A 9,984-nucleotide genomic window follows, 5' to 3' on the forward strand; every position below is an offset into this window, starting at 1 on the left:
CGAGTAAAGACAACGAGCGCAAAACGATATAGCGATATAAGACACGCAAGAATATAAGATAACGTTCCGATGTCGACTCGCGCTGTGGAAGACGATGTTCGTTTCGTTATGTTGAAATGGCCTTGATTGGTGAGCTGTAGAATCAGAATGAGAGTTTTGAGAACACATATCGTTATATCGCATGTTCCTTTTCGCACCTCATAGCTTTATTTTCTTTGTCGCGACTTTTCTTGTAGATTATTTTCAGTGGGACTAACTTCGTGATCGCCGATGTTACCTTGTTCTGAAAGCAATCTAATATTGAAAAGAATATATAAAAAAGAGTTTCTTCATCAATTAGATAAGTTTTTTTTTTTTTAAAAAAACTTTTTATTTTATGTAAAAATTATCGGCAATCTAATTTAGGAGCCCATAAAGAATAAAATTTGTTAGGTTATTTTTTTACTTTCTTTTAATTTATTAAAAACTTTTTAGATGAAACTTCTAATAATTTAATGAGTTTTTATTACTGATTTTAAATTTATAAATCTTGTTGTTTTTATTTTTAGAAATAAAGTTAAAACAAAATTTATTTTTGTCATTTGGATTTGGACATAAGTCAATCAACTTTGTTTATACAAAAAAATTTGAAAGGTTTGCGTATTTTATTCATTTTTTTAAATCATTTAGCACTTCGTTTTATTAGAGAGTATAATAATTTCTATTAAAAAATATTCTTTTCATATTATTTGTTAATTAGCTAAATATATTATCGAATATCAAAATTCTTTTAGTTTTAAGAAATTAAATTTTACTTTGTTTTTCGTTCATAATTCGGTCATTATTTAATTTAATTTAATTATTTATCTGAAATGATAAGGTCCCGCAGGTGAACTGATCGTTAAGACACGGTTCCCTGCAGATCACCGAAGTCAAGCATCACTGGCTGCAGTCAGTGTGCGGGTGAGTGACCACTTAGATCAGGCTGCGTAGGGACCAAGGGTGTGCGGTATTGGTCCTCGTTAAACTGTTCTACCGTAAAGTGCTCAACTTCGCGTGCAGGTCGTCGAGCTACCGAAGCGGGGGGGCCACCCCATCTGCAGAGGATCAAAATTGTGATGGCATGCCTTCGGATCATCCTCAGGAATGTTTCCCAGACCGTCGCCAATAGTTCATTGTGCAGCTCTAGTGTGACGTGAATGAACTATAATAGAACTATAATAACTGAAATGATAATAATAAAAAATTGTGTTTTAAAAGGGTTTTTTTTCTAAAATTTATTTAGCACTTTGTTTTAAACATACAAGTCATTTTTAACGTTTCATTTAGAAATTGAACATTACGATCGAACTTAATAATTATGTAATTATTTATGCATAATAGTACAAGAAAATATTAATTTGTAAAAAACGCTTTAAAATTTTTTTTTAACACTTTGTTTTACGCGTATTATGAATTTCTAAACAAACATTTCAATCAATATTTTAAGTAAGATTTGTACATTGTAGTCAATTTATTTAATATCTTTCTTAAGCAAAACATATATATCTTCAAATTTATAAATTGATTTAAATCAATCTGAGTATGAAGTTTTGATAGAAATCTGACTTTCTGTGCCTCACAAGTAAATGAAATTCAAAAATACTATATCGCGATACATCGCTGTATCGCGATGCAAAACTGACGATGCCTCACTATATATAATTTCTAATATCGCCCAGTCCTAGTTATGGTTATCTTGCCCTCTAGCGGCAACGCTGTGACGCAATAACTCATTTGCATAAAACTCTGAGGTGGTCATAATAATTTGGCCACTCAGTGTACACTACCGGTCAAAAGTTTGCGAAAATTTTGAAATCTACGAAAAAATGGTCTAAATTCAAATGTTTATAGAACTGCGAAAAATCAGTCAAATTGCATGCAAATTTGATATGTTCTAAAGTGAATCCTCTACATTTAGTTACATATGATCAAATTGCAATACTTTATTTTTTGCGAACTGAATCCAGCTTTTCATCATGGGTTGTTTCTATGGTGAAAAAAGTTGTTAAGTTTGAACACCTGCCAAACTTGCAAAAAAAAATTTTTGTACTTTCTGTTAATGGAAAATAGTTATTTGAACCGTTCTGTGTAAGCCCTCAAAATTTCAAATCGTTTCGATTTGTTTTGACGAAGTTATAGATTTTTGAAAAACGTGTACTTTTCTCGATTTTTGAGCATTCCACATATGCAGTCTTTTGGTCTATACATCTTCTACCAAAGAACTTTTTAATTTTAATGTTTTCTATATTTTCAACTAATTAATATTGATTATAAAACAAATATTCTTATTCATTATTGCAATTACAAAGAATTTATTATGAATATAATTAAAACAATATCTCATAAATGTCACATTTCATTGAAAATTTGTTTGTTCTTGCAAACGATACTCTGATATTTCGAATCGAAATCAGTTATGGGACATTTTACAACAGGAATGGAACTCTATATCACTTGAAGTGATTAATGGTTTGTTAGAACGAATGCCACGCATATGTAAGGCTATAATAAAAGCAAAAGGTGGATGGTTCGAGGAATCTAAGATTTAAATGTTAATTTATTTAATTACAAAATACGAATAAGAATATGTTAAATATTTGACCTGTTGTAAATAAAATAGTTTAGTAAAAATGCAAATTTTTTATACTATTGATATTATTTTTTTAGAATTATTTATGTAATTATTGTTATAACTTTTTATTTTAATTTAATGTAAAGTAAAAATATCACAACAAAACTAATACATATAAGCAATAAATATAAACAATAAATATAAACAATAATAATTACAATAATAAATAAGAGTATTTGTTTTATAATCAATATTAATTACTTGAAAATATCGAAAACATTAAAATTAAAAAGCTCTTTGGTAGAAGAAGTATAGACTAAAAGACTGCATATGTGGGATGCTCAAAAATTGAGAAAAGTACACATGTTTTTCAAAATTCTATAACTTTGTCAAAACAAATCGAAACGATTTGAAATTTTGAGGGCTTACACAGAACGGTTCAAATAACTATTTTCCATTAACAGAAAGTACAAAAAATTTTTTTTGCATGTTTGGCAAGTGTTCAAACTTAGCAACTTTTTTCACCATAGAAACAACCCATGATGAAAAGCTGGATTCAGATCGCAAAAAATAAAGTATTGCAATTTGATCATATGTAACTAAATGTAGAGGATTCACTTTAGAACATATCAAATTTGCATGCAATTTGACTGATTTTTAGCAGTTCTATAAACATTTGAATTTAGACCATTTTTTCGTAGATTTCAAAATTTTCGCAAACTTTTGACCGGTCGTGTATATAAGGCCCACATCGCTAATTAATATTAAGCTATAATTTTCAAACTCGGTCAGGTGTTGTATTATAACATATAGTACCATTTTAAAGGAAATAATTATAGGCAAATATATCTGGGGCTTGATCCCCGCACATGATCAATATTTAAAAACTATATTTAGTAAAAATATTTTTTTAAAATTTATTTTACAATATCGTAACATAAATAAAATATTCCTTTACTTATATTTTTCTTTTTTCCTAAGTATGTATATTACTAAAAGCGTTAAAATGAAGAATATGTTGCTTGTATACTGTATCCAAATATCTACCCTATAATTTCTTAACTAGGTCAGTTATATTATAATATTCTATACTACCACACCAAAGAAAACAATTGGAATGGGAAAATTTCAAAAAAAGAATGGTGAAAGCATACACCTATTTATATGTAAATATACACGTAATTTCTATGCAAGTATTTGTGTTTCTTTTAAAACAGGTTTTTGTAATGTGTTTTCTAAACTAAATTAGAATAATTTTCTACAAATGATTACTTATACAGTTCATGGGTTGTTATGGAGCTCTGTTCCGCATTTAAAGGTCACAATAAAAGTTTAAAGAAAATTCTGGCAATAAAAAAGATTTTTAACATTTTTCAAGTCTGGTTAAATGTCGTAAATATTACATTACTACGTTTGTTTAACATCGTTTTCATATTAGGTCACCAGTACTTTCATAATAATATATTTTTATTTCCATTGTCTAACCGCGAACTCACAATCTTTATGTTTTTAACGAATAAACAAAATTAATTTTAAATTTACTTCTTCTTGAAACTTTGAAGTCAACTTTATAGTGTGCGATTAGTTTTGAAATCTAAAACAAAATAGTTCCTTTTAATTCCAGATGTTAATCTATTGAAATTTTAATTCATTTGAAAAAAACTTGTCAGATGTTAAAGGAATAGTTAATTAAATGGGCGCTGTTTAATTGAAAAAATTTCATTGGATATTAAAGTTGCCTTCGTCGCTCCAAAATGTCCATTAAATAACAATCTTTTATTTCGATAGTTGGGGAATTTAAAGTTGCTATCGTGATTAGTCTTTATTATTTCAATAGCAAATCAACTCTACACGATAATAATAATAAAAAAAGAAAGACTGTATAGTCTTATGAAAGGGCGTAAATAAAGGTTTCCACATGGCCTTCTATTCTACAGTAACAGTATGATGCTAATTTAGAGTCATCATACATTAAATTTGTTATTTTATTTCAGTATATAATTATTAAGAGCTGCCCTAAGCATTCGCCAAATCGTAAATTCAGCAAAAAAAAAAAAAATTCTATTTTAGCAAATGATTTTTTCTAACGAAAAAAAAAAAAAGTATACCCCTTGATCCCGAAAAAAGAAGTCGAAGGGAAATTTTCAGAAAGAATCCTGTATTTTTTTTATTCGGTAGCAGTAATTTCCGCTGGATATGTCGCATAGCCAATTAGAAATATATTAAGACTATGATTTGATTTTGTTCATTTACGTCGCACTAGAGCTGCACAATGGGCTATTGGCGACGGTATGGGAAACATCCCTGAGGATGGTCCGAAGTCATGCCATCACAATTTTGATCCTCCGCAGAGGGGATGGCACCCCCTCTACGGTAGCCCGACGACCTGCACGCGAAGTCGAGCACTTTACGGCAGAACAGTTTAACGAGTACCGCACACCTTCGGTCCCTACGCAGACTGATCCAAGTGGTCACCCACCCGCACGCTGACCGCAGCCAGTGATGCTTGACTTCGGTGATCTGCTGTGAGCCGTGTCCTCACGATCAGTCCACTGCACTAGCCCTTGATTCCCACATTGGATCTGAATGAGACTGGATCATTCCATTTATTTCAAAGGTAGGGAAAGTAGAATTTACTGCGCATGCGTCAGAATTTACTTTCATCCGTATTTAGTAGTATTTTCAATAATATGTATGGCAAGTATTGTTTGACTTAAAATAGGGGTGTGGTATTTTTCGTAGTATTTTTTTAAAGTGTTGTACTTATGCTTTTTTTTAAAAATCAATTTGTATATCTGTTACCGACAAAGTATGATATCCGGCATTATATATAATGCCTAAAACTAGCCGGCAAAGTATGAAATGATTTATATTTCACACATTGCCTAGGCATTATATATAATGTCAGATGTTATTTAGGCAAAGTGTGAAATAAACGCCCTGATGAGGTTATTATGTGAATGATGTGCATGTTATTGTGAATGACCGAAATCGGTGGTTGTTGACTTTCACCGGTGAATGTTGACAATCACATAGTCGCTTTGGTGAATGTCCGAAATATTTATTACATCCTATTTGATATTAATTTATTCGTGGATATAATTACATTTATTCGATATTTTAATACTTATTGACGATAAATTAGAAAAAACATCAGTGTAGGGTATACCGGGCAGTGGCCCTTGACCTTAAAAAAAGCATCAGTGTGGGGTACGCATACCGGGCAGGGCAATTCTATACTATGATTAATCTTTCTACTTAGATTTTCTTACCTCAACTTCATAAAAATACATAAAGAGATATAAAAAAATATTTCACACACTATATGAAATCAGTTACGCTTTAACAAAATGTAATCAGAGTGTAAAAAATATTATCTTTAAAAACATCCGATTAATTTAAAACTTGTTAGAAATGTATAAGTTAATGTATTTATAAATCCAAATTGGTAAATGGCGCCATAGTTTTAATTTTAAAAATCTGCTTGCAGAAAGAATAGGAGCTTATGTGTCTTCAAAGAAAATATTGCAATCAGATTCACTGTGTAGTTCCTGCGCCGAAATGTTGTGCAGTAAATTCTACTTTCCCCACCTTTGAAATAAATGGAATGATCCAGTCTCATTCAGATCCAATGTGGTAATCAAGGGCTACTGTCCACTGCGGGACATATTAAGACTAGAGAATGTAAGCAACAAAAGATATTATGTAAGCAATTACCGTAAAATACAGATTATCACATTCCTTGGTGGATCACGCGATGGAATTTATATACATAACAACACTTTCTCCATTTCAATGCTATTATATATATACTTAGAAATATATACAGACTTACTTAAATCGTGTGCCGCATTGCGAGGTTTTCCTCTCCATGTAACGCAAATGGGGGCAAGCTTCATCAAAAATTTCTCCAAATATTCGATAAAAGAGTTTCCTTGTCTCCAGGATTGTGTTAAAAATTACGAGGCTACGGAATCGAACATAAAACCAAAATTGCGTCAACTGTTCATCGACGGACATAAAATAAAATCGGAAATCACACAGAAGCAAAACTTTTGACTTCAAATGAGTTAATTATATTTCTTGGTCGTTTAGTAATACGAGTTACTTATTCGCTATACTAAAAATACTCTTCGAGCCATTTAGTCTTTTTTTTTGGGGCTAAGTGAAACTAATATTTTTCTTTAAAATATCAAATGTCGCAATTTATGTAAGCATTAATTATTTAACGTTGTGTTATAAATAAAAGTTGAATTGTAAAGAGTTTTTTTTTTGTATAATTAAGAAATTCAGCTGAATCTTTCTTATAACAATATCACTCGATATTTTAATATTGATTTTTTTAATGAAAGCTAAATATTTATATGTTTAGAAGAAATTTAAAATTATCAGCTTCTCCTAATTTTTAATTAGTGCAACTCAACTAAAATATGTAACATATAATATATTATAAAACTATTGAGCTCTACTTTGCTTTGAGATTTCATGCTGCGAAAAATATCCCATTTAAGAACAAATATAAAGGCCGACTCATCATCTATTTTTGCTCCAAAGAGCTAGCATAAGCACAATACTAACATAACGTTAACTTGTGAACTTTTTTGCTCCAATATTGCTTGATAGGTCAGCTCTGATAGTATAGGAGCCTTAGCTAGACTAACACATAAGAGTTTATGACCGTCATTCCAGAGGTCGAGCCAAAAGTTTTAATATTATCATACTATTTTGTATAAATTATAGGTTGGCTCATACGAAACGATTAGCTTGCCTATCTGTCCGCTTTGTCTTGAAAGTTAAAACACAAGCTTTTTTAAATGATTGTCTTACGACTCTCAGACAAAGTGAAAATTATTTATGGTTTGCTATCTATTCGAAACTCGTAAAATATTTTTAATAGAAAATTATTTTCCGATATAAATTAGACTCTACATGCTTGAATAAAAATCTTGACAAAGGAAAACTATGTAATTCAACTACAAAAATATACTTATTTTTTTAAACAGTGGACTCAGTGCAGTGTTTCTTGAATTATCTCCGCCAGTTATACCGAGAGTGTAGTTTTAAAAAAGGACGCGATTTAAAATTTTAAGTATAATTTTTTTCTCCAAGTTTTAGTGGACCTCAACGTTATCATAAACATAAAATCTTGTCTATTAGGAATATGCGGCAGCCATAATAAATTAGTTACATTACAATAATACGCGTGCTATCTCTCGCCAACCCCCGGAATTTCTGAAGAAATTCATTTCAGATTGCTTAGCGTTCTGGGCGGATCGCCTATATAGTAGAAAAAAATCACGGCATTTAAGTAGATTAATATACGTTCGTAAAAAAATGCCGACCGGCGTGTAGAGGCAGGGAACTGCCCATGCATCAGAAAGGTTCTGGGTTCGAATCCTGGACAAGGCATGGATGTTCATCTCTTCTCTGAACTATTAGTCCTGACTTAGTGAATGACAGGAAAAGGTCAACACAGGTAGACATTTGAAAAAAAAAAGTTTGTGAAAATACGCAACTTCATGGTTGAATTGTTCCTAAAAATATTTAGAAATTTAAGGAAATACGAATTGTTCATTGTCAATTTATCGACAAAAGACATGCCATTCTACTGCTAATAGCATTCGCTGTACTAAATCGTTTAATCCGTCCCCTGCTAGCTGTCGCTCTCCATGCCTTTCGGACAGTTTTTACATTTATATACAAATGCCTCAGCTTTTTCTCTCTATTTTTATTAAAAGCTCCAGCCCTGATGACTCTAGCGTTTCAAGCATACCCCGAACAAAGCAACGAAGTAGATAAATGTGTTTCCGTAAAAGCAAGAAACGTAACAAACTGTTCCGATTAAAATTTTTTGTAGTGGTAGCGAAATAAAAGCAAGAATTATTCAAATGTATGCAACATTATCTCTGCACTTAACATTTTTAAAGAAACATTTCGATTACTTGTACGGTAGACAAAAATCTTTATAAATGAGTTATTGTTAAATTAAGAAAAATATTAAATATTTTGTCTTTCCTTAATATAATATTAATTAAATATAATATCTTTTTTGGCTTCATTATTGTTCAATACATAAGTTTTAATACTTTATTGTAATAATAGCTCATAAAATGCTCATGATCGCAACGGGAATTTGTCTAAAATGAACCTTTCGCGTACCCCTAATATAGATTAATATTACCCCTATTATAGATTAATAATAGTACGGTTTACAGAATGCAGATAGCTTCAAGAACTCAGATGGTTTAATTTTCTAACTCAGTCTACTTTTTATCGTTATGCTCGCAAACTTTATTTGGTGTATACGATATGCTCATTAAAGTTCTAAATTCGGAAGTGTTTATAAGGTATTTGTGTTTCATTAGCTAAATAAGTTTTCTCTATATTAAATACTAAATAAAACCACTGTTGCCAACACCATCGTTTCAAAAAATTTTACTAAGAACACTTTTCTCTGTCCTAACTCAAAAACTATTAAATGAAATTTTACACATTTGCAAAAATGTTTAAAAAAATCTTTTATCAACATGTTGCGATTAGTTCAGTTGTTATGTGTCAAAGATGAAAATCGCTGTTTTGCGTCGCGTAATTCAATTTGGTGAAAACTGTTAACAAAAGAATTGTGATTGTTTTAAATTCAAACACTTCTATAGTTAGAGAAAATGAATAACTGGTCTCAGTTTGTATTTCGAATTAGTTGTAGAGTTATTAAATAGGTCATATCAGCTGTATTGTGGACTTTTCAGTGAAAAAGAAAAACTAATAGCAGTAAAATTATAATTTTTAGCAGCCGCTTTTGACAAAAAAAAAAAAAAGAGTAATTAAATTTTCTTATTTAAAAATTGACCTCTTCTAGTGCAATTTTTATACTATCCCGAAAGGTTAAGTAATACGATTTTTTAAAATTTATTTGGCGAACCAAAACCAATTCCTCTATTTAAAGATTCATTTTAATTAAAGGATTTGATGCTAATATTTATATAAACTAATATAGACGCATGGTATGTGGACGTCACATATGTCATGACATCAGTAAGAGTATCAATTCTTGCATTTTCCTTTTAATTCATTTGCAAGGAATAATTTTTCACTTCCAAATTTTAGTTATTTAAATTTGTAAACATATCTAGGATCTATGTGATATTTAAAAATTTTTTTCAGGTGGAATTGGATTATTTAAACGTACTTACTAACGGGAAAAAAAACAAGAATTTTTTTTAAAAATTTAACATTAAATTTATTTCTAATTGAGTTCTTACTTTATTTTTCCAATTTGAATTTTTTATTCTGAATTTGTGTAGTTTTAAATTTCATTTTTATAGGTTATATTTAATAATTCAAGCAGAGAATAATTAAAAGAAAAAATGTATTAAAACAACGCTTTTTTCGTA

Source organism: Parasteatoda tepidariorum, chromosome 2 (assembly GCF_982258835.1).
Source record: "Parasteatoda tepidariorum strain Cologne lab strain chromosome 2, Ptep-v5.0, whole genome shotgun sequence".
Taxonomy (NCBI): domain Eukaryota; kingdom Metazoa; phylum Arthropoda; class Arachnida; order Araneae; family Theridiidae; genus Parasteatoda; species Parasteatoda tepidariorum.